This window comes from Somniosus microcephalus, unplaced genomic scaffold (genome assembly GCF_052327205.1).
Source record: "Somniosus microcephalus isolate GS21.2 unplaced genomic scaffold, FLI_Smic_1.0 unresolved_chr1, whole genome shotgun sequence".
NCBI classification, from domain to species: domain Eukaryota; kingdom Metazoa; phylum Chordata; class Chondrichthyes; order Squaliformes; family Somniosidae; genus Somniosus; species Somniosus microcephalus.
In genome coordinates, this window is record NW_028225179.1 from 120,083,367 (window position 1) to 120,107,551 (window position 24,185).

Genomic DNA, 24,185 nt, shown 5'->3' on the forward strand with positions numbered 1-24,185 from the left:
AAGCGCACATCTACATATTGCTTCTGTAACACAGAAAGGGGGAAAAATTCGGTATCGCCCATCTTGGGGCGCTAATATCGGCCGGGCGCAAAGTTTAGCGCCTGGCGCTAATTATCGCCTCCGACTGCAAAATTTGCCTATATCGCCCCCTGGAGGTGATTTGAGCACTAAATCAGGCGCTACACATCTCTCTTAAGATGCAAACGTCAGGGAGCGAGGCGCTACCTCAGAACGCTACTGAAGCTCAGGTGATGCCAGTTACCATGGAAGCCAGACAGACTGGCACCATCCAGTTCTTAAAGGGGAGGGGCCATCTTGCTGGCCAGCCACACCCTGCTCATGGCAGCCTTAAATCTCGACCTGGAGAGACCTCTAAAGCAATTGTGTTGGAAGCACTAATGGATAGGCCCAGGGAAAGAGCTCGGCGCTTAGGAACCTCAAAAGTGGTGCTGAGGGCCCAAACTCCTTAGGACAGCGTTAAATCTTTCCAGACGTCTCTCTCCTTATGAACCTGCATGTACCAAATATTTTGCAGACAGGAAGCTCCCGCCTTTAAATAGCGCTCCCCCAGCCCCTTCCAGACTTGAAAACGTTCCCCTCTACCTATTGTTCCTAGTTTTGACCTACGGGACATTATTTGTTTCTGCTTTTTTTCGGTGCTGACTCAGGACGGCTTGGTGAGTTCAGAACTTGCTCCGAAGAGTGCATTTACACTACAATATTAGCCATCTGACAGTTTTCAAGAGATAGTCTTGTACATTTTTAACTTGACACCGTATGGAAGTGTAAATCTAGGGATGTCACATTTGGGGTGCAATGTTGACTCCTCTATGCACTTTGTAAGTGCACCAATCCTTCATTTTGATATCTAGAGAGCAAAAATTCTCTCTGTGTATCTCTGAGCACTCTAAAATGTCAATTATGTTCAACATGCCTGCGCCCCGAGGTTGTGGGAGGCGTAATTACCGTTCCTGTCAGATAGGAGCTGTGGTGTATGTAACCTGTTCCACCTTAAGAGAACTTAAGCCTGTTCCACCTTAAGAGATGTACTACTTTCTCTGGCTGCTGTATACGTAATACCGGTGGTGACCACCGGTATATAAGTACTGTGTAGTGATATTGCTGTTAGTATAGCCCTGACCTCCAACTAGTAAAGACCTGTTGAAACGTTATTCTTGTAGTCTGTGTCAGTAATTAATCTTAAATACAACTAGAACACACAGACTTAACAGTGGCGACGAGTCCGATTCTTACCCTGCGGCAGTTTATATCCACGGCGGCTTCGTCCACAGAACGGGCGTCGAAGAGAGGCATCCACCCTCATCACCCTGCTGGAAGACACGTCGCGCGGCAGGCATCGAGAACCCGGAGTGCAGAAGATATCCTGAACTCAAAGCCTCCATCAGCGGCAGTCAGCTATCTTCCTTCTACCTCGGTGGTGGGTAAGCCGGTCAGCGACGCGAGCAGAAAGTCGGCCGCGTTGGCTGTACAGACGGGGAGGGAAGACGGAGGAATAAGGGCGGTGAGATCAATCGCGACCGGAGATAAGGGCCGGGCCGCATTCGGGCCGAAAGGCGCAGCGCGGGGACATCGATCGCGGCTGGTGATAAGGGCCGGGCCGCATTCGGGCCAAAAAGGCGCAGCGTCTGGGGCGACTGAAGGCGCGAGAGCCGCGGTGAAGGCGAACGCAGCCGGTGCTAATAACCGGGCTGCAAGAAGGGCTGCGAGGCGCGACATCGGGGAAGCGCGAATGCCCGAGGGAGCCGCGGTGAAGCGGAGACAGCGTCGGGGGAGTTACTAACCGCTGGGAAAGGGGAGCAGCAGCGGCACGCCAAACGCCATTGCAGCCAGCGGGTGAAGAAGGCGAGCGCGGGAAAGACCGCCAAGCGCGGGAAACCGCCATTTTGTAGGCGGAGGACGAAGACAAGAGCGGGAAGCCACCATCTTGGAAAAAGGGAAATCACTAAAAAAAAATTGCAACGATGCCTAAACATGGGAACATTAATACCTTTGATAGCGACATCGAAGATTGGGCCACGTATGTAGAACGCATACAAAATTATTGTAAAGCAAATAAAATCCCAGATGATGAGAAAGCACTAACTTTATTAAACTTAATGGGTGCGAAGACATACGGGCAATTGAAACACCTTTTATCACCAGATGAACCGGCATATAAGTACTGTGTAGTGATATTGCTGTTAGTATAGCCCTGACCTCCAACTAGTAAAGACCTGTTGAAACGTTATTCTTGTAGTCTGTGTCAGTAATTAATCTTAAATACAACTAGAACACACAGACTTAACAGGAGCCAAGCAATATCAACATGGTTCTACATGGCTGGAACCCACACTGTGACTGCTGGTCAGGTGCTGGTAGTTGCAACTCAGGTTTGAGCCAGGCAGCAGAGTGTTTATGTTACTTGGTTCCAGCCAGACTGCTACTGGCTAAGACAAAGCTATGGGAATGGTGGATTTTAGGAAGCCTTTTGACAATGGTCCCACATGGCAGGCTGGTCAGAAAAGTAAAAGCCCACGGGATCCAAGGGAAAGTGGCCCGTTGGATCCAAAGTTGGCTCAGTGGCAGGAAGCAAAGGGTAATGGTCGACGGGTGTTTTTGTGACTGGAAAGCTGTTTCCAGTGGGGTTCCGCAGGTCTCAGTACTAGGGGCTAGATTTTCAGTATAGGCAGTTTTGGGGCGCTAACCTTAGCGCCCGCCCGAAGTTAGCGCCCGCCCCAAAGTAGCGCCCCGTTGCCGGAAATTCAGTGGCTTCGCCCTAAGAGGTTGGTGGAGCGCTAAAAGAGGTGTTCCACTACTATCTTTAGGCGCTAAGCCGGCGGTCCAGAGGGATAGCGCCCAGGCGGGGCGCAGCGCGGGTGCGGTCATTTTTGGACTGACAGCAGACCCCGTGGCGCCGACCAGCTCTTAAAGGGGGAAGGGACGAATTGGTCTGCTGCCACGCCCTGCACACTGCAGCCTTGCAAAGAGGCCTCAACACTGCTGCTCAGCCCCAGGGAGTCATGGCAACGCCAGAGAAGGCCCGTCAGCGTGCCCTGCGCTTCTCAGAGGGTGATCTGGACATAATGGTCACAGCTCTGGAGGTGAGGCGCAAGATCTTGTTCCCAGAGAGTGGGAGGAATCCAACCCACCACGACTACACCAAAGCCTGGAAGCAGATCGCCCAGAGGGTGACGTTCACTGGCGATGCCCCCAGGACCCACAAACAATGTCGTAAAAAATACAACGACCTGACCAGGATTGTCAGGGTGAGTACCCTTTCCAGTCTCCTCCTCATTCTTGCATGTACACCTGACATGATGGGCAAAGGGAGCTGAAAGTCCTATTGGCCAGCCCTCAGCCAGCAGCATTGGGACAGTCATGAGCATCAATTGGCCATTCGGCACTCTACACTCTGGCCAAGCTATTCTACCATGGGAGGCTGTGCACACTACATCAGGGCTTCACTCTGTCCAAGCTATCCCACCATGGGAGGCAGTGCACACTACATCAGGGCTTCACTCTGGCCATGCTATTCCGCCATGGGAGGCAGTGCACACCACATCAGGGCTTCACTCTGGCCAAGCCATTCCACCATGGGAGGCAGTGCACACTACATCAGGGCTACACTGCGCACTTACAGCCCGTCCTTTCTCTTGCAGGCTAAAGTAGCCTTTAATCGCCAGGCCCGTGCCAGGGGTGGCCGCGCCAAGCTGCAGAAGCTCACTCGGCTGGAGGAGCGTGTGTGTGTGCTCATGGGAGCCCGTGTGCTCGTCCCCACAGCGTGCGGAGTAGCCGACCCTCCACTGCCCGGCAATGGTAAGGACCTCGCCTTTTGGCCCTCTCGCGTCGCACTGGCCCATCCGAGCTACCTCCTTTGCCACTGTCCCACCAATGCGCTGAATGTCACCAGTCCTAACTCCCTCGCTGACGCCGTCTCCTCACTCTGAAGCTACTCTTGTGCATTCCTGCTTTCAGCTGGTGACGACCAGGACCCTGAAGCTGCCAGTGACAGCACCTCCGAGCAGGAGGAGGAGGAGGAGCAAGCCGGACCATCGGGGGAACAGTCACGTCCCGCAGGAGAGGAAATGCTTGATACCTCCTCACTGGACGAGTGCCTGGAGGAACTGTCGCAGGGCAATGCTGCTTCTGGGACCAGTGGCGTCCAGCCACCCAGGAGCTGTGCGCGTGGCCCGCGGCCTTCCCCCCAAAGGGGGCAAGGATCAGAGGGGAGTGCTGCTGATCAGCACACTCGCCGCCACCAACGTGGCAAGGGTCCCCTAGTTCGGCCCCCTCCTCCCCAGCGGGAGAGTCGCGACTCCAGTCCGGACACCTTCACCTCAGAGGAGGTGCAGAAGCTGGATAAGATGGCCGAGGATTCGGACCGGCGCCACACGGAGCTCATGAGCATGGTGGGGCGCATGCCTGAGGCCATCGAGTCGTTGGCGACCAGTGTGCGCGAGTTCAGGGCAGCAACTGCCGCGAGTGGCCGCATGCTGACTGATGCCGTCAAGACCCTGGCGGATGTGATGCGGGCGCACACCAGGACAACAGGGGCACTCACTGCTGCCACACGCGCTGTCTCAGGCAGGCATCGCCAGGGCAGCCGCCGCGCTGGACCATCCCAGCAAGCCGCCCCTCGGCTGATTGTTGCGGATCCTGCAGTGCGGGCCCAGCCGAGTGCCACCACGCCACAGCACCAGCCAGCGCATCCCAGACGCCAGCTGGCCCACATTGCACCATCCGTCGCCGCCATTCCCCCACTGGGGCGTCAAGGGCAAGCGGCTGCAGCTGATGGTGGCCAGGCTCAGGTGCGCCACTCAGCAGACGGCCCCGCGAGGCCCAAACGCCGTGTAGGCCGCCCCCCAGCGGCATCTGGCGGAAGGGCATCTGAGCCTCAGGTGCCTTCCCCCAGCCTTGCAGCAGCCACTGGGCAGAGCTTGCGAAGGAGCAGCAGGCCGGGCAGGGGAGGCAAAAGGCTGGGCAAGGTCTCGCCCTCGCGGGCCACTCAGTAGAGGGTGTGGCCAGCTTTCCTTTTATATGGCGGTGGCCATCTTTATTTTGCCCATGGTTGTGTTGTTGGAGGGCTTATTTTTTGCGTTAGGCCGACGTTGAGGCCCGGTTTGAAGAAATGTGGAGTGACTCCTCCCCAGTTTGTGGGAGTGAGTCGTTTGTTGGGCTTTTTGTGGGGCCCGTTTATTGTTTTTGGGGATTCATGTGGGAAGGGCTTTTCATTTTTGTGTAATAAATAATTATCTTTATTCATGCAGTCTCCATGGTTGTTCTTCTTAGTGTTTGTTGGCTTCGCCAGCTGAGGGCTTGCGGAGCGGCTGCATTAATCTTCCCTCATGGCCCCTGGCCATTCCCTGACAGGGGGCTTAGAAGTACCGTGTAATAAGGTGGCGTCGTGCGGCCCTTGGCCCTGGTCGCCCCCTCCTGGGAACGTACTCCTGCTCCTCCTCCTCCTCCTCCTCATGCTCCTCCTGCTCCTCCTCCTGAGGTGCTGGTCCAACGTCAGGTGGCAGTGCCTGAGTCCTGCGGATAGCCAGGTTGTGTAGCATGCAGCAAACCACCACAAATTGGGAGACCCGGTCCGGCGAATACTGGAGAGCTCCTCCGGAGCAATCAAGGCAGCGGAACCACTGCTTGAGGACCCCAATAGTTTGCTCGATGATGTTGCGGGTGGTTTGATGGCTCTCGTTGTAGGCCTCTTCAGCAGCGGTCCGGGGCGCGCGGAGCGGGGTCATGAGCCAGGTGCACAAAGGATAGCCTTTGTCCCCGAGTAGCCATCCTCTTGGGGGAGGCTGTGCCTGGAACATGTCATGCACAGTACTCTGCCGCAGGATAAAGGCATCGTGGCTGCTGCCTGGGAAGCTGGCATTGACTGCCATGATGCGCTGCTTGTGGTCACACACCAGCTGCACATTCAGAGAATGGTAGCCCTTCCTGTTGCGAAACTGCTCGCCATGCTCCAGAGGGGCCCGCAAAGCCACATGCGTACAGTCAATGGCGCCCTGCACCAAGGGGAATTCCCCGAGTCTGGAAAATCCCAATGCGCGCTGATGCTGGCTCTCCAGGGCCATGGGGAAGGAGATGAATTGGCTTCTCCTTCTGAACAGTGCTTCGGTCACCTGGCGGATGCAGCGATGCGCGCCGTACTGGGAGATGTTTGCTATGTCCCCAGCAGCGTATTGGAAGGATCCGGTGGCATAGAAGTTCAATGCCACCGTCACCTTCACTTCCACCGACAGAGACGTCCTGCACCTGAGCTTTGGCCGCAGATCTCGGCGAAGCAGGTGGCAGATCTCTGCAATCACCTCCTTTCGGAATCGGAGCCTTTTAACACATCGCGCGGCACTCATGTTTAGGTAGGAGCGCTGCTGGCGGTATAGCCTGACTGGGTAAGGCCTACATGGCCGACGCCTGTAGCCCCCTCTGCCTCTAGCCAGGGCTGCCCCTCTCACAATGCGTCTGCGAGCCCTACGGACATGGAGCTGCAGCTCCGCGTTGGCACCCCATGCAACCCCCATCAAATCCTGGCAAACACTCAAATTTCCAAAAGGCCACTTGCAGCGCTCTGGCCTGAGTCCAAAAATACCTGAGCTCTTGCTGCTTGAAACCAGTTAGCTATCCTCCTTGTTGTGTCTCCAGAAATGCGTTGCACAAGAGTGTTTTCTGAAAAAAGGCTGGCCTTTATACTGGAGAGCACGTCCCCTTTAATTTGCGCCCCCCGGGGCCCGCGCTGGTTGTGTTGCGTTCCTTTTTCCAAACGCTCCGGCCGCCAGCCGCACAATGGGGCGGTCCGACTGAAGTTTGGAATCGGGGCGGCCAAAGGGCGTTGCACGAGGATGTGACGTCATTTTCTGCGCGCGCATCCGGCCGGGCGCTAAACTTTGCGCCGGCGCTAACGGGCAACTTAATTTGGGGCGGGGCGCAAACAGCGCTGCGCACGGGCGCTACACGCATAGCGCCCGAAAATCACTTCTCTTAAGGCGCTAACTGCTGGCGCTAGCAACTGAAAATCTAGCCCTAGGTCCCTTGCTTTTTGTGGTATACATCAATGACTTAGGCTTCAATGTAGGGAGCATGATTAAGGAGTTTGCAGGGGATACAAAAATTGGCTGTGTGGTTGATAGTGAGGAAGATAGCTGTAGATTGCAGGAAGATATCAATGGACAGGTCAGATGGGCAGAAAAGTGGCAAATGGAATTCAACCCGGAGAAGTGTGAGGTAATGCATTTGGGGAGGGCTAACAAGGCAAGGGAATACACAATAAATGGTAGGATACTGAGAAGTGTAGAGGAACAGAGGGACCTTGGAGTGCCTGTCCACAGATCCCTGAAGGTAGTAGGACAGGTAGATAAGATGGTTAAGAAGGCATACAGGATACTTTCCTTTATTAGCTGAGGCATAGAATATAAGAGCAGGGAGGTTATGCTTGAATTGTATAAACCAATAGTTAGGCGACAGCTAGAGTACTGCATTCAGTTCTGGTCACCACATTACAGGAAGGATGTGATTGCACTAGAGAGGGTGCAGAGGAGATTTACAAGGATGTTCCCTGGGCTGGGGAATTTTAGCTATGAGGAAAGATTGGATAGGCTGGGGATGTTTTCTTTGGAACGGAGAAGGCTGAGGGGAGACTTGATTGAGGTGTATAAAATTATGAGAGGCCTAGATAAAGTGGATAGGAAGGACCTATTTCTCTGAGTAGAGAGGTCAATAACCAGGGGCCCTAGATTTAAAGTAATTGGTAGAAGGATTAGAGGGGAGTTGAGGGGAAATTTCTTCACCCAGAGGGTGGTGGGGGTCTGGGACTCACTGCCTGAAAGGGTGGTAGAAGCAGAAACCCTCATCACATTTAAAAAGTACTTGGATATTCACTTGAAGTGCCATAACCTACAAGGCTACGGACCAAGAGCTGGAAAGTGGGATTAGGGTGGAGAGCTCTTTTTCGGCCGGCACAGACACGATGGGTCGAATGGCCTCCTTCTGTGCTGTAAATTTCTATGATTTTATGATACACAGATCCCACTGCGAATAGTTAAAAAAGGTATGGGTGTGAAATTGGACATGGGCGGCCCGTATTCCCACATGCCCGATATTCAGTTCTATTGAAGTCAATGGAACTGGAGGGTATAACAGCTGACCAATCCGATACCGCCTGTTTTGCATCCCCGCCCGTGTTCAATTTCATCCCCGCTATGGATTGGCTTAGTTAATACTAAAACACTTCCAAGAGCAAGCTCCCATTTGCCATTGGGATCAATGGGGGTGAAGTTAATCCTGGGAGGAAGAGCAAAGCGGGCGATAGCGAATGAACAGCTCATTTTACACCCCGCCTGATTTTCTTTGCCTAAAGCGAGCTGCTCCCTCGCTATCGCCCGTTTTTTGCCACTGCCCGTGGCCAAATTAACTCCCAACATCTGTCCACATTGGGGCTGACTCTGGACACGATTTGTGTCTTCATTCCAGTGTTCACATCAATCGACTGGCTTAACAGCTATTTAAAGAAAGAAAGAGTTGCATTTATACAGCGCCTTTCACGATCACCGGACGTCCCAAAGCACTTTATAGCCAATGAAGTATTTTCTTTTGACGTGTAGTCACTGCTGTAATGTGGGAAACGCGGCAGCCAATTTGCGCACAGCAAGCTCCCTCAAACAGCAATGTGATAGTGACCCAGATAATCTGTTTCAGATGTTGATTGAGGGATAAATGTTGGCCCAGGACACTGAGGAGAACGCCCCTGCTCTTCTTCGAAATAGTGCCACGGGATCTTTTACATCCACCTGAGAGAGCAGACGGGGCCTCGGTTTAACATCCCATCCGAAAGACGGCACCTCTGACAGTGCAGCACTCCCTCAGCACTGCACTGGGAGTGTCAGCCTGGAATCATTTTTGTGCTCAAGTCCCTGGAGTGGGACTATGAACCCACAACCTTCTGACTCAGAGGTGAGAGTGCTGCCCACTGAACCACTGAAGTTAAATTAACACAATAGTGTGAGAGTAGAAAATACTGAAACACACCACTGTTTTCAGCCATTTGCGCCATATCGCTGGGAGTTCCGTCGATCATTGGAGGAAGTCACAGCAGGAGATCGGGAGAACAGCCCCAGAGTTTCCGTGACATGGGCCCAGAAATTCGGGTCGGGGGCTTCCCGTGGGTGCAAGCCTCTGACCTGCACTTACCTTGCGTGCCGGCCATTGAGCTGTGGGCCCGCGTGGGATTCCGATCTTGGGCCTCCTCCAACTGCCGGCGCGCAGTGCTTGCGTATCCCAGGGGCGCAGTTAGTTCGCAGCGTCCCCTGGGATCACGTGGGCCATGGCGAGCCAGTCGGAGCAGGGAATGCTCCATTCATAAGTTTGACAGGAAGGGCTGTCAAACTTAAAAATACTACAAGCCCCAAAACATCACTAAATCTTCAAATACATTTTTTTTTAAATCACATTTTTTAAATAAACTATAAATTACATGAAATAACTATTTTAAACAATTAAAATTTTTGTAAAAAATAATTTTATTTTCTAACGGGGCTAAAAGTAAACTTACCTTTCTTTAAAGTATTTAAAAATAATAAACCTGTGGAAAAAATGTTTTAATTTTAATTAATTCACACTTACCTTGTAAAAAGCAGGCCTTGCGACTGCTTTTTTAAAGTGTAACTCCTGGAGACTTACCCTCCCGGGAAAACCTGCAAAAAAAACGTACGTTTGATGCGCACGCGCAGCCTCTCCCGCGCATGCGTTCGAACTCTGAACCCCTTCTTTCAGGGGAACGGAAGTGCCGGTTTCCCACGCATGCGCAGTGCATGCAGGAAACCGGCACTTCCATTGGGCTTACAGGTGAGTACCCCGTACGTACTCAGCTGTGGAGTCCCGAATTTCTGGGCCATGGTCCTTCTGTGCTTTCATTAACATTTTTACTTGAAAGTCTCATCTCCTTTGGGCTTAGACTGAATTATTTTACCTCACAGCAGTTAAGCGAGAGCGTACTATCTCATTACTGCACTGTAAGCATGTGCATTTGGGAAGTTTCTCCAGAATACAATCGGTGCATCAACAAATGTTGAAAGGTAAAAAGGGGGGTGGGGGCATCATCCTGTGAGGATTTGAGAGTTTCTTTGCTTTTCCCAAAGACCTTGAAAGAAACTATATAGTGAATAACCTGAGCTCTTATTTCAGGTAAGTGATTAATGCATATAGGATCAGTGCTGGGATCACTGTTGTTCACAATTTATATTAACGATTTAGACTTTGGAATCAAAAATACAATTTCTAAATTTGCAGACGACACCAAATTGGGGGGATAGTCAATATTGAGGAGGACTGCAACAAATTACAGGAGGACATTAATAAACTTGCAGAATGGGCATATAGTTGGCAAATGAAATTCAACACAGATAAATGTGAGGTATTACATTTTAGTCAGAAAAATAGCGAGGTCACATATACCCGCCTTAATACATTTGGTTAACAGAAAACTATCAATCACCGATTTAAAATTAACAATTGATCTAGCATCAATTGCCGTTTGCGGAAGAGAGTTCCAAACTTCTATCACCCTTTGTGTGTAGAAGTGTTTCCTAATTTAACTCCTGAAAGGTCTGGCTCTAATTTTTAGACTGCAACCTCTAGTCCTAGAATCCCCAACCAGCAGAAATAGTTTCTCTCTATCTACCCTATCTGTTGCCCTTAATATCTTGAAAACTTCGATCAGATCACCCCTTAACCTTCTAAATTCTAGGGAATATAACCCTAATTTGTGTAATCGCTCCTCGTAACTTAACCCTTGGAGTCCGGGTATCATTCTGGTAAACCTACGCTGCACTCCCCCCAAGGCCAATACATCCTTCCCAAGGTGTGGGGCCCAGAACTGCTCACAGTACTCCAGGTGTGGTCTAACCAGAGTTTTGTACAGCTGCAGCATAACTTCTACCTCATGTCAACATCCCGATTAATAAAAATAATTTGAACAGACAACAGCATTGTGTCCTACACTAAAACATGGCACATGTGAGGTGCCTCTGGAATGCATTCCTTCGCTAAACAACAACTTGCATTTATATAGCGCCTTTAACCTAGCAAAACGTCCCAAGAGAAACATCTGCCGAGTACTGTCCCTTTAATAAACCATTCAACTGGCTCCTCCCACCAGTAGCTTGCTACAAAAGTGAACGTAAGAAACTAGACCAGGAAGCTAGTTGTGAAATGGCGTCAGGAAAGGAATTGGAAAAGATTGAAAATGAAGTGACCTGCCCAATCTGTTTGGAATTTTTCGTCGATCCGGTGACCCATAGACTGCGGGCACAACTTCTGCCGAGCCTGTATTTTGCGGCATTGGGGACCAGTCAGAGGGAGGGTGACCTGCCCGTAGTGTCGGACCGAGTTTACTCAGAAGAATGTCAGGCCCAACCGCTTTGTGTCCAACATTGTGGAGAGTGTCAAGAAATTGAGCCTGGATCAGCCGCCGGCAAGGAGGGAGTTCCACTGTGAAGAGCACCATGAAAAGTTGAAGCTGTTCTGTGGCGACGATCACAGGGCGATCTGTGTGGTGTGCTCCACGTCCCGTGATCACAAGGACCATGCAGTCAGTCCTATAAATGAAGCGGTTGAACTTTACATGGTACGGCCTTTCTCTGTGCACGTATATGGTTGGGGTTTTTCCGCTTATGCACCTCTCCTTCTGCAAATTGGACGCCTATTATACGCCCCGCACCCAATATTGTCTTCCAGGTTCTGCTGTTGCCAATTACAGCTCCTCTAGACCCATCTTTTGTTTCTTTACTTGTCCCGTTCCCACCCCCTTTAGCCTCGTACCATCATCCATTTTGTCATTTAATCTCTCCTGCCCTCCACCCTATCACAGCCCTTTTTGGTTCTTTCCTCCTCGCCGCCCCTTTTTTTCCCCGCCTCTGTACTTGCTTATAAACTGTTAATTCTCCAGCTTCTTCTAGTTCTGACAAAAGGTCATCGACCTGAAATGTCTGACCTACTGAGTATTTCCAACATTTTCTGCTTTTCTTTCAGATTTCCAGCATGCGCAGTATTTTGCTTTTACCTTCCATTGACTTCATAGAGTCATAACGGCACAGAAGGAGGCCATTCAGACCATCAAGTCCATGCCAGCTCTCTGTAGAGCAATCCAGTCAGTCCCATTCCCCCGCAGCCCTGCAAGTTTATTTCCCTCAAGTGCCTAACCAGCTAACCAGTCTCCCCTTGAAAACATGGAGGCCTAGAAATTTGGTATAGCCGCGTTTGGGGCGCTAGTCCTGGCGATGCGCAAAGTTTAGCGCCAGGCACAGTTTAGTGCCACCTAGCGTGATATTGGGTTGCGGCGCCCCTAAAGGTGATTGCGGCGCTAAATCAGGCGCTGCGCGCTACTCTTAAGGCACTAATCCGGCGGCGCAACCCAATTTCGCGGCGGCAGGGCGCAGCGAGGGTGCTGTTAATAATCACTATCCCTGAGACACACTGGCGCCGGCCAGCTCTTAAAGGGGCAGGTCAATTGGCATCACCAGACACACTCACTGCCTTGTAGGCCTTCAAAGCGGTGGGAGCCGACCTGTGGCACACCAGCCTAGCAAGACATGGAAAGGGTGAGGCAGAGGGCGGAACGCCTCACTGATGGGGCATTGGATGCTTTGGTTGGCGCAGTGGAATCAAGGCCAAGGAAGATGGTCGGAATGTGATTTATGTTTTGGACAGTCTCCCGGCTGTGAGAGGCAGTTATGTGTCAGTGTATTAGTTTTGCTTTCTGTTTCCATAGCTTTCTCATGTTTGAAGGAACCACATTTTGTGTAATGAAACGCTTTCTTCATTTACAATGGCCATGCCTGCTATTTACATGCATCTTGCCTTTCACAGGCTTGGGGGTATCAGACCGGTTCCATTCCTGTTCTTGGAATGGCAGCAAGCATTCCGTGAGAGGGGCCTAGAAGCTACTTCTGATCAGCCTCTGACGCGCAGCCTGAGGAGAGCCGCTCGCGTAGAAGTTCAGGCCAGCAGGCATCTTCTCAGCCACCAACAGAGTTGTCCTGCACATTATCTGAGGCTGCAGATCTGGCTGAAGCAGCTGGCACAGCTCAGTCACCACCTCCTTTCTAAATCGCAGCCTTCTGACACACTGCTCCTCCGACATGTTCATGTAGGAAAACTGCTGTCGGAAAACCCTGCCTGTGTAAGGTCTGCTGTGGTGACGTCTGCTTGCCCTCCTCCATCTGGCCATGCCCGCCCCCCTCTCCCAGCGTCTCAGTGCCCTTTCCAGATGATTCAGCAGCAGGACGTTCCCCTCCAATGCAGCCCCCATAATAAGTGCCCACAGGAAGGTTCCCCGTTGTCAAGGCTCACCGACAGCAAGGTGATGGTCAGAAGGCTGAAGATCGTCTGCCTGCGCTGGCTCAGTGGTCAAATGGCTCTCAGTGTGCAGCTCAGCAACTCTTTGGAGCTCTCGAGGAAGTTGTGCTCCAAAAATGGCTGCTGGTTTTAAACCACACCAGTCCCCTTTAAATAACGCTCCTCCAGCCCGAGAGCGACTTGGTAAGGTCCAGGTAAGCTGTCACTATTAGCGCCAGGCGCTACGGAGGGGGGCGCCACTGAATTTCCGGTCCGGGGCGCCCAAAAGTCGTTGCACACTCAAATGACGTCATAATCAGCCTGCGCCCATGAGCGGGCGCTAAGATTTAGCGCCGGCGCTAAATGCATGCTCAATATGGGGCGAGGTGCTAGGCGCCCTGCGCCCGCCCGGAAATTGGCTAGCGCCCCACTTCTCGGCCTCTTTAGGCGTTAATCGGTGGCGCTAAAAACCGAATATCTCCCCCGGAGTGTCTCCACTTCCACCACTTCCATCGGCAGTGAGTTCCAGGTCCTCACCACTCGCTGCGTAAAAATGTTTCTCCTCACATCCCCCTGTATCTCTTGTCCAAAACCTTGAATCTGTGTCCCCTAGTCCTTGTCCCATCAACTAGTGGGAACAGCCTTTCCCCGTCTAGCCTATCCAAACCCGTCACAATCTTGTACACCTTGAGCAAATCACCCCTCATCCTCCTTTGCTCTAATGAAAACAAATCCAGCTTCTCCAACCTGTCCTTGTAGCTAAGATCCCCCATCCCCGGAACCATTCTGGTAAATCAACGGAAAGGAAAATCAGACGTGCTGCATAACGGGCGGCTACTTTGATATCGCCCATTTTATACTATTGGCCAAAGTTAAAATTATCCCTGGTGAATGCAGAGCAAGAGTACTGGGCCCTTTGAAACAGTGGGCTATGCAACATATGACATAGTATCAGACTATAGTAAGTAAATATTATTTAGGTAGGAATGTGTGGCTTTGAATTTCCATGGTATCCTCCTGGTCTCCCGCCATACTGTGTTTCCCCCCCCCCATTAAAGGTGCTATATAAATGCAAGTTGTTGTTGTTGCTTCTGTTATGTGGAATATCCTGAAACAATGTGACGACACTGGGTGATGGTCCTGTCTAATTTTTTCAGGAGAAGCTGTGAAGGGTGCTGGATTTTCTTCAGAAACAAATAGAAGAAATTTCCAAATGTCAGAGTGAAGACGAAGGACAGCTAATCAAACTCAAGGTGAGACGTCTCCCTGTCTTGCACGTGCCTGTTATCATAGAATCATACAGCAAAGAAGGAGACAGTTTGTCCCATCATGTCTCTTTTGGTTCTTTGAATGAGCTATTGAATTACATACCTGCAAGTTAACATGCAGGTACAGCAAGCAATTAGGAAAGTAAATGCCTTTATTACAAGAGAATTTGAGTACAGGAGCAAGGATGTCTTACTACAGTTATACAGGGCCTTGGTGAGACCACACCTGGAGTACTGTGTACAGTTTTGATCTCCTTACCTAAGGGAGGATATACTTGCCATAGAGGGAGTGCAACGAAGGTTCACCAGACTGATTCCTGGGATGGGGGGATTGTCCTGTGAGGAGTGATTGAGTAGATTAGGCCTATATTCTCGAGAGTTTAGAAGAATGAGAGGTGATCTCATTGACACGTACAAAATTCTTACAGGTTAGATGCAGGGAGGATGTTCCCCCTGGCTGGGATGGGGGGATTGTCCTGTGAGGAGAGATTGAGTAGACTAGGCCTATATTCTCTGGAGTTTAGAAGAATGAGAGGTGGTCTCGTTGAAACATACAAAATTCTTACAGGGCTTGACAGGGTAGATGCCGGGAGGATGTTTCCCCTGGCTGGGGAGTCTAGAACCAGGGGTCACAGTCTCAGAATAAGGGGTCGGCCATTTAGGACTGAGATGAGGAGAAATTTCTTCACTCAGAGGGTGGTGAATCTTTGGAATTCTCTACCCCAGAGGGCTGTGGAGGCTCAGTCGCTGAGTATATTCAAGACAGAAATCGATAGATTTTTGAATATTAAGGGAATCAAGGGATATGGGGATAGTGCGGGAAAGTGGAGATGAGGTAGAAGATCAGCCATGATCTTATTGAATGGCGGAGCAGGCTCGAAGGGCCAAATGGTCTCCTCCTGCTCCTATTTCTTATGTTCTTATGTACAAAGAATTACATAGGATTTACAGCACACAAACAGGCTATTTGACCCAATAGCAAAATACTGCGGATGCTGGAAATCTGAAATAACAACAGAAAATGCTGGAAAGGCTCAGCAGGCCAGGCAGCATCCAGAGAAACAGAGTTAACGTTTCAGGTCTGTGACCCTTCGTCAGAACTGGAAAAAGCTGGAGATGTAACAGCCTTCTGGACTCAACATTGAGTTCAACAATTTCAGACCATAACCCCTGCCCCTATTTTTTCAGGCGGTAGCTGTTGATGATCCTGCCATCCCCATTTGCAACATTTACCCTCTCCTGCCTTCCACCCTATCACAGACCGTCCCTTTTGTTCTTTCCTCCCCTCCCCCTTCTCTGCCTCTGCACATGCTTAAAACCTGTTACATCCCTAACTTTTTCCAGTTATGATGAAGGGTCGCAGACCTGAAACGTTAACTCTGTTTCTCTCTCCACGGATGCTGCCTGGCCTGCTGAGTGTTTCCAGCATTTCCTGTTGTTATTTCAGGCCATTTGACCTTTCTGGTCTGTGCTGATGTTTATGCAGTACAGGAGCCTCTGGCCATCCTACATTATCTGACCCGATCAGCATAACTCTCTATTCCTTGCTCCCTCGTGCACTTACCCAGCTTCCTCTTTAAGGTACCTGTGCTCTTCGCCTCAACCACTCCATGCGATAGCAAGTTCCACAATCTCTGGGTAAAGATTTTGTTTATACCCAAAAAACCCAAATTGGACTGTAAACAAAAGTTCAACTAAAACTTAACAAATCAAATTAAAATTTGGTTTTCCAGGTTGATGATGCACTCCAGTCCCCGCGGCGCCCACCGGTCGCGGAAATACTCAAGCGCACCGGCGGACACCGCGTGCTCCATCTCCAGGGCCACCCGGGCGCGAACATGGCCGCGGAAGAGAGGCAGGTAATCCGGCTGGACGACCCCCTCGACCGCCCGCTGCCTGGACCAATTGATGGCTCTTTTAGCCAGGCCCAGGAGCAGGCCCACAATCTCTGGGTAAAGATTTTCTCATGACATTTTTATTGGATTTATTACCATAATTAGTTCCACTCCCTTGATCCTTCCCCATAGCCCTGTGATTTTTTTTCTTTTCAAGTATATATCCAATTCCCACTATCAACTTGGGGAACAGATGCAGAGATATCAATGCCAAGCGCGTAACTGCTGGCTTGGAATGCAATAATCTGGGAGAATGTTTCATTCAGAACGATTTGTGTTTGAGTCTGTTTCAGATTTAAACAAACTTTTCAATTCTTCAGGATTCTGAATGCCAGTGCAAATTTAAAAAAAAATCTAAACTGGGCCATTATAATTAGGCTCAAGTTCCACGTTGCCGCTACTTAATTTTCTACGATAAAACTATATTCAGTAACTGGTCGACACCCCGGGCAATGTATTCTTTATTCATTGAAAAAACAATAGCAGAAATATATAGATTTCTCTCCACTGCTTCTTTTCCAACATGTCTTGTGGGTGACATAAAGTGAAGCGCGTTTCTTTGTGTTTCATTTAGTCTCTTTAAAAGAAAGAAGAAAACAAAAGACTTGCATTTATGTAGCGCCTTTCATGACCACCGGACGTCCCAACGCGCTTTACAGCCAATGAAGTACTTTTTGAAGTCTAGTCACTGTTGTAATGTGGAAAACGCAGCAGCCAATTTGCGCACAGCAAGCTCCCACAAACAGCAGTGTGTTAATGACTAAATTATCTGTTGCAGTGATGTTGATTGAGGGATAAATATTGGCCCAGGACACCGGGGAGAACGCCCCTGCTCTTTTTCGATCTAGTGCTGTGGGATCTATTTACGTCCACCTGAGAGAGCAGACGGGGCCTCGGTTTAATGTCTCATCTGAAAGACGGCACCTCCGCACTTGAGTGTCAGCCTGGGTTTTTGTGTTCAAGTGCCTGGAGACTTGAAGCCACAACCTTCTGACTCAGAGGTGAGGGTGCTACCCACTGAGCCACAACTGACACTTTAGAATCAAACTGTATGACAGGGATCTCATCCCCATTTATATTAAATACAAGCAGTCCAAATTGGTTTGATCACTTAACAACAGGGTACATCTATCTGGTTCTGAGGTGATATTTTTAACCTAACTCGTCGGCGGGAAACGCACAGAATCGGGTGGAACGCCGCTTTTACACCCCGCTCAATATTACCCTCCACTGACTTCAATGGAGAGTAAAATTGGGCGAGGTGTGAAATTGGAGTTGCACCCGATTACTGTCAGTTTCGATTTTATACATTTCAATGAGACCAGGAAGTCCCAGGAAATGATGATGTGGCGTAACTAATGCTGTAAATCATTTACATCATAATTTCCTGGGACTTTTGCTCTGTGAATACCTCCACCAAAACTGAAAAAAATTGGTTATCATAGCTCCACACCCCCAGTTAAGTCAACGGTGATCTCAAATTTCCTGAATTTACTGCTGCAGCCACGGACTGAAAATTAATGGCGTAGGTGAATGCATTTAAATTTATGAGTTCAAACTAATTAATTATAGTTAAGTAAAATTTCTGGGGGTATAAATTCGTCCGAGGCAGTACCCAAGGTGGGCGGGACCATTTCAGCTAGTTCTTATACGCCCCGCCCGATATTCAGTTCTATTGACTTCAGCTGAGCTGAATATAGGGTGGGGTATAAAACAGGGGGCCCGTGTGATTCTGCCCGTTTTGTGCGACTACCCAAGACAAATTTTCTACTCCTTGCCATTTTCTTGATATTTTTAATTCAGCGCTGAAACCTATCAAAACTCTTCAGGCATAAATTTAACATTTGCCGATTGTGTAAAACGGATGATAATCGCATCAGTCACCGTTTTTGGGGAAATAAATATTCACTGCTTAAAATTTGTCTCCAACTCCCTGTAAAATTTTCTATTCTCTTTTTTAGGATGTCAAGTTGATTATTGACAGGTATGTGATATTTTTCTTTCTACAAACTAAATCCCTGGTGCATATCATCCTGTGAATAGTCATAGGATTATAGAAGCATATATCATAGCACAGAAGGAGGCCATTCAGTCCATCATTGCCGTGCCAGGTCTTTGAAAGATCTGTCCAATTAGTCGCACTGCCCTGCCCTTTCCCCATAGCCTTTCCACCATCTACAAGGCACAAGTAAGGAGTGTGATGGAATACTCTCCACTTGCCTGGATGAGTGCAGCTCCAACAACACTCAAGAAGCTCGACACCATCCAGGACAAAGCAGCCCGCTTGATTGGCACCCCATCCACCACCTTAAACATTCATTCCCTCCACCACTGGCGTACCGTGGCTGCAGTGTGCACCATCTACAAGATGCACTGCAGCAACTCGCCAAGGCTTCTTCGGCAGCACCTCCCAAACCCGCGACCTCTTCCACCTAGAAGGACAAGGGCAGCAGGCGCATGGGAACACCACCACCTTCAAGTTCCCCGTCCAAGTCACACACCATCCTGACTTAGAAATATATCGCCGACCCTTCATCGTCGCTGGGTCAAAATCCTGGAACCCCCACCCTAACACGCTGTGGGTGTACCTTCACCACACGGACTGCAGCGGTTCAAGAAGGCGACTCACCAACACCTTCTCGAGGGCAATTAGGGATGGGCAATAAATGCTGGCCTTGCCAGTGACGCCCACATCCCATAAACTAAAAAAAACGTACTCACTGGCTGAACTCCCTAAGCTATCAGGGGAGTCTCGACTTGCGTTGCTTTAACCGATATAATCATATCATCATCTCCTATCGACCCTGTGTGACATTCTGGGGCAGGTGGGAGGTGGTTTACAGCAGCATTTTGTTTTTACATGTCTAATTCTCTCAAAGACTGCAATGGAACTGAATCTCAGGCGCTGTGTATAAAGGGCGGCCGATTGACGTTGCCCTCCAAGTCACACTTACTCACACTAACCACGATTTCCATTATTATAATTTGAATAGATGGAAATTGTGAGCAACACATGCACGATTTCACCGTTTGCACAACTAATGGCTGATGTGAATTCAGAAACAATACCGCTAAAATGTAAATCAAGTGGATTGTTAAAACTGGTTTACAAACTATTGTGAAAACAGAACTGATGTTAACTGAATTGTTTAGAATGGAGTGATTCTCCCTCCAGCTCCCTAACCTTGATGGAACGTGGGCAGGCACACTAACCAGGTGGTATCGCATCGGCGCCTGTTATATGCTTTTCCACCGCTCCCCCATTTCCATCAGAATCCTCTCTTATTTTTGAAATAATTTTATCATGCCTGTAGGCCTCCCAATACTTTCTTCAATGATAATTAGTTTCTAAGCTCTTCATTTTGTGTCATAATGAACGTAAAATAAAACCTATGGATTATACATTTCACCAACTTATTTCTCAAATGCCATCATAACTTTTAAATATTTCTCTTATTGACCAGTTTCTTTGATATCTTATGCTATGTCCTCTGTGCATTTTAACATATAAGACAGTCACTAATAAATCCAATAAGGTATTCAGGAGAAACTTCTTTACCCAGGGACTGGTTAGAATCTGGAACTTGCTACCACAGGGAGTGGTTGATGCAAATAGCACAGATGCACTTAAAGCGAAGCGAGATAAGTACATGAGGGAGAAAGAAATAGATAGTTATGCTGATAGGGTTAGCTGAATTAGGGTGGAAAGAGACTTGTATGGTGCATAAACACCGGCACAGACCAGTTGCACCTAAAGGCCTGTTTCTGTGCTGTAAATTCTATGTAATAATGCTTGCTCACATCTATGGCACTCTTAAATTAATTTACAATTTTGAATTTACCAAATCCATTCTTCTCGATGATAGAGCATTTAAATACACAACAATGACCACTGGATTTAAATAAAAGCAGCGGAATCACAGCAAACAGCGCTCAATCAACATAGCATTTTACTTAAGCGAAATAATTGAGATGGATCTTTAAAATATATTAAATGCGTCATGTTTACAGATCCAGGGGCCGGATTAAAAAAAAAACCAAACCCAAGTTGTTCTGATCTCAGACGAGTGGACTTCAAGATCCCTCTGGTGTACGCAGCTTGGAAGCGTATGTCGAAGATCGTCGGCCCAGGTAAGGTTGCTGGAGAAATTTATCTTCAGAGACAGCGCAAAATGGGTGGTATAGCATGGGCCTCCCCTTGTAGGCCCAGTCCGATGGCCACTTTCAGTGAAGTCCATCGAACTGAATATGGAGCGTGGCCTATAACGGGATGGCGATGCAATGCCGCCCATTTTGCGACACCGCCCAAGGGAAACCTGTACCCCATTGTGTTTTAGTTGGGCAGGTGGTGAATTAGGTGAAATGTAGTAGAAATATATTGGTGTTGTAAACAGATTCTATGAACGAAAGAATTTGAGTTAGAAACAAAACAAGGTTCAAAAACTAGGTAAATTAAAAATAATTAATGAATTATGAATAATTATTCAATCTAAAGTAATAAAGAAACAATTTTTTCCACAATACCGACTGATTCCTGGGATGGCAGGACTGTTGTATGAGGAGAGATTGGGTCGACTAGGCCTGTATTCACTAGAGTTTAGAAGAATGAGAGGGGATCTCATTGAAATGTATAAAATTCTGACAGGGCTAGACAGACTGGATGCAGGGAGGATGTTTCCCCTGGCTGGGGGGTCGAGAACGAGGGGTCACAGTCTCAGGATACGGGGTAGGACATTTAGGACTGAGATGAGGAGAAATTTCTTCACTCAGAGGGTGGTGAACCTGTGGAATTCTCTACCACAGAAGGCTGTGGAGGCCAAGTCACTGAATATATTTAAGAAGGAGATAGATAGATTTCTGGAGACAAAAGGCATCAAGGGGTATTGGGAGAGAGCGGGAATATGGTATTGAGATAGAGGATCAGCCATGATCGTATTGAATGGTGGAGCAGGCTCGAAGGGCCGAATTGCTGACTCCTGCTCCTATTTTTCTATGTTTCTAATATATGCGTTGCAATTTGATTTTGTTCTGGATGCTCTGCATTTTAACTATTCCTGATGATTTCTAATCGTGCTTTCCTGTCCTCAGTGCCGATCTCGTCTATTACCTGTGGGTACAGGGAGATGGCAATCATCAACGGGAGTGCAGATGGGCGGGGACCGAAAACAAGCAGTCTCACATAGGGGGCAAAATTCGATTGCTTTGCACCTCCTGTTAGCGCCCCGATGACGTCATTGCCGAGTGCAGCGCCCCGGCCGCAAACTTGGGTCATGCCCCCTGATATACTGCTGGCACTATGCCCGACAGAGTCAGGGGGGCCTATGTGCGGCGAGGGGCGGGGGCTGATATTTAAAAGGTAGGTGCTGGGTGGCCATTTTTGTTGCTGGCATCCTGCCAGCACCTGCCCCCTCTGCCCCCCTCCCGCGGGGTGCCAGCCGCGATCGGGCAGCCCGGCACTCTTCTTGAGTGCCGGGCTCTTTTGCCTGCACCCCGCTCCCTGGTGGCCCAAAAGGGCCCAGGTTCGCGCTGCGGTAGGCCCCTGCCCTTTAATCAGGAGAGAGAGGCCTGCAGTACTGCTGCAGCACGTAGCGCCGTGATATTGGCTGGAGCGCCCCAAGAGGGAGGTGGAGTGCTTCCAATAGCGCCCCGCCTCCTGCTTGGGGCACTACCATCCAATTTTGGGTGCGGGGTGCTAACTTTTTCGGGGCGCTAGCCCCAAAGATGGCAGGACCCAATTTTTCCCTCAAAGACTCCAATAGAACTGAATATCAGGCCTGTCGTATCTGCTTATTTTGCACCCAAAATCCTGAGGCCTGGACTGATAATCCAGTGACGTGAGTTAAAATCCTACCACGGCAGTTGAGAAATTTAAATTCAGTTAATTAAATACATCTGGAATAAAAAGCTAGTGTTCGTAATGAAACACCATGAAACAACCAGATTGTCGTAAAAACACAATTGGTTCACTGATGTCCTTTCGGGAAGGAAATCTGCCGTCCTTACCCGGTCTGGCCTATAAATGACTCCAGAGCCACAGCAATGTGGTTGACTCTTAACTGCCCTCTGAAATGGCCCTGCGAGGCACTCGGTTGTATAAGATGGGTCACCACCACCTTCTCAAGGGCTATTAGGGATGGGCAATAAATGCCAGCCTTGCCAGCGACGCCCACACCCCGTGAATGAATGAAAAAAATGCCCAATTTCACTTCAACACCCCCCCCCTCCATTTTACATCAAATTATCCCCCACCCTCACTTTTACAGCCAAGGGGCAAGTAATAAATATACTCCATAATCTCTGTGCATGGGATATCTGCAGCTGGTGGTACTGACCCTGGCTTTACTCCGGTCCAGTTTAAATTCAGACAGGAGGTGGGGGGACTTCCAGAGAAGAAATGTCCATGTAACTGTTTGCCTCCCAAAGCAAGAAATACTCAATATTTCTATCTTTCAGTTCCAGCTCCAGCTCCTCTGATCCTGGATGCCAAAACGGCAAACCCCTGGCTCCTTCTATCCAATAACTGCAGGACAGTAACAGTCGCGGGCAGGGAGCAACAGCTTCCAGACAACCCGGAAAGATTCAGAAACCGGCGCTGCGTGCTGGGGTCTGAGGGATTCACATCGGGCACACATTGCTGGGAGGTGGAATTGGGAAACAACACGGGTTGGGGAGTGGGAGTGGTGCGGGAGTTTGTGACGAGGAAGGAACTTTACGCACTGTACCCTAGGATGGAGTCGGGGCTGTGGAGCAGGAGGTATAAAGCTCAGAGCTCGCTCACCACCCCTCTTTACCTGAAAGCGAGCCCCCAGAAGCTCGGAGTTCACTTAGATTGTGAAAGAGGACAAGTATCCATATCCAACGCTGGCGACTTGTCCGACCTGTTCACTTTCACTGGCACATTCACCAAGAAAATCTATCCTTGCTTCAGCATTTACTGTACAGGGGGTCCCTGTCACTGCTCCCCCTGCAGGGATAAGGAACATTTAATTATCAGACCGCCCGCAGTAGTTGTAATGGGGAGTTGCTGAAACTGCTCCCCTTACAGGCGTCAAGAATATTTAATTATTATCAGACTCTGGCAGTGTCTCGATACACTCGGGATAACCCCTCTTGATAAATTAATGGGTTTTTTCTCACATCATTGAGTAAAATGGCAATTTTTGGCCACGCGCACAGTAACAGGAATATTTATAGTGCACTTTGTAACCCTTTCCTGTTCTATTACATACAGGTATGAGGAAAGACGGTAATGGGCCCCCTCATGGGGGGTGGGGTGGGGGGAGTAATTTGAACAATGGGTGATTTTTTTTAAATTCGCTTATGGGATGTGGGCGTCACTGGCAAGGCCGGCATTTATTGCCCATCCCTAGTTGCCCTTGAGAAGGTGGTGGTGAGCCACCTTCTTGAACCACTGGTGAAGGTACCCCCACAGTGCTGGTAGCGGGGGGAGTTCCAAGATTTTGACCCAGCGACGATGAAGGATCGGCGATATATTTCCGAGTCAGGATGGTATGTAACTTGGAGGGGAACTTGGAGGTGGTGGTGTTCCCATGCGCCAGCTGCCCTTGTCCTTCTAGGTGGAAGAGATCGCAAGTTTGGGAGGTGCTGCCGAAGAAGCCTTGGCGAGTTGCTGCAGTGCATCTTGTAGATGGTACACACTGCAGCCACGGTACGCCGGTGTTGGAGGGAG

The 24,185-nt window shown here is 49.4% G+C and overlaps 1 pseudogene; it reads left to right on the forward strand.

Moving 5' to 3' along the window:
- The first annotated feature begins 11,126 nt into the window (after positions 1-11,126).
- LOC147095746 (E3 ubiquitin-protein ligase TRIM39-like) lies at positions 11,127-23,609 on the forward strand (annotated as a pseudogene).
- The last annotated feature ends 576 nt before the right edge of the window (positions 23,610-24,185 follow it).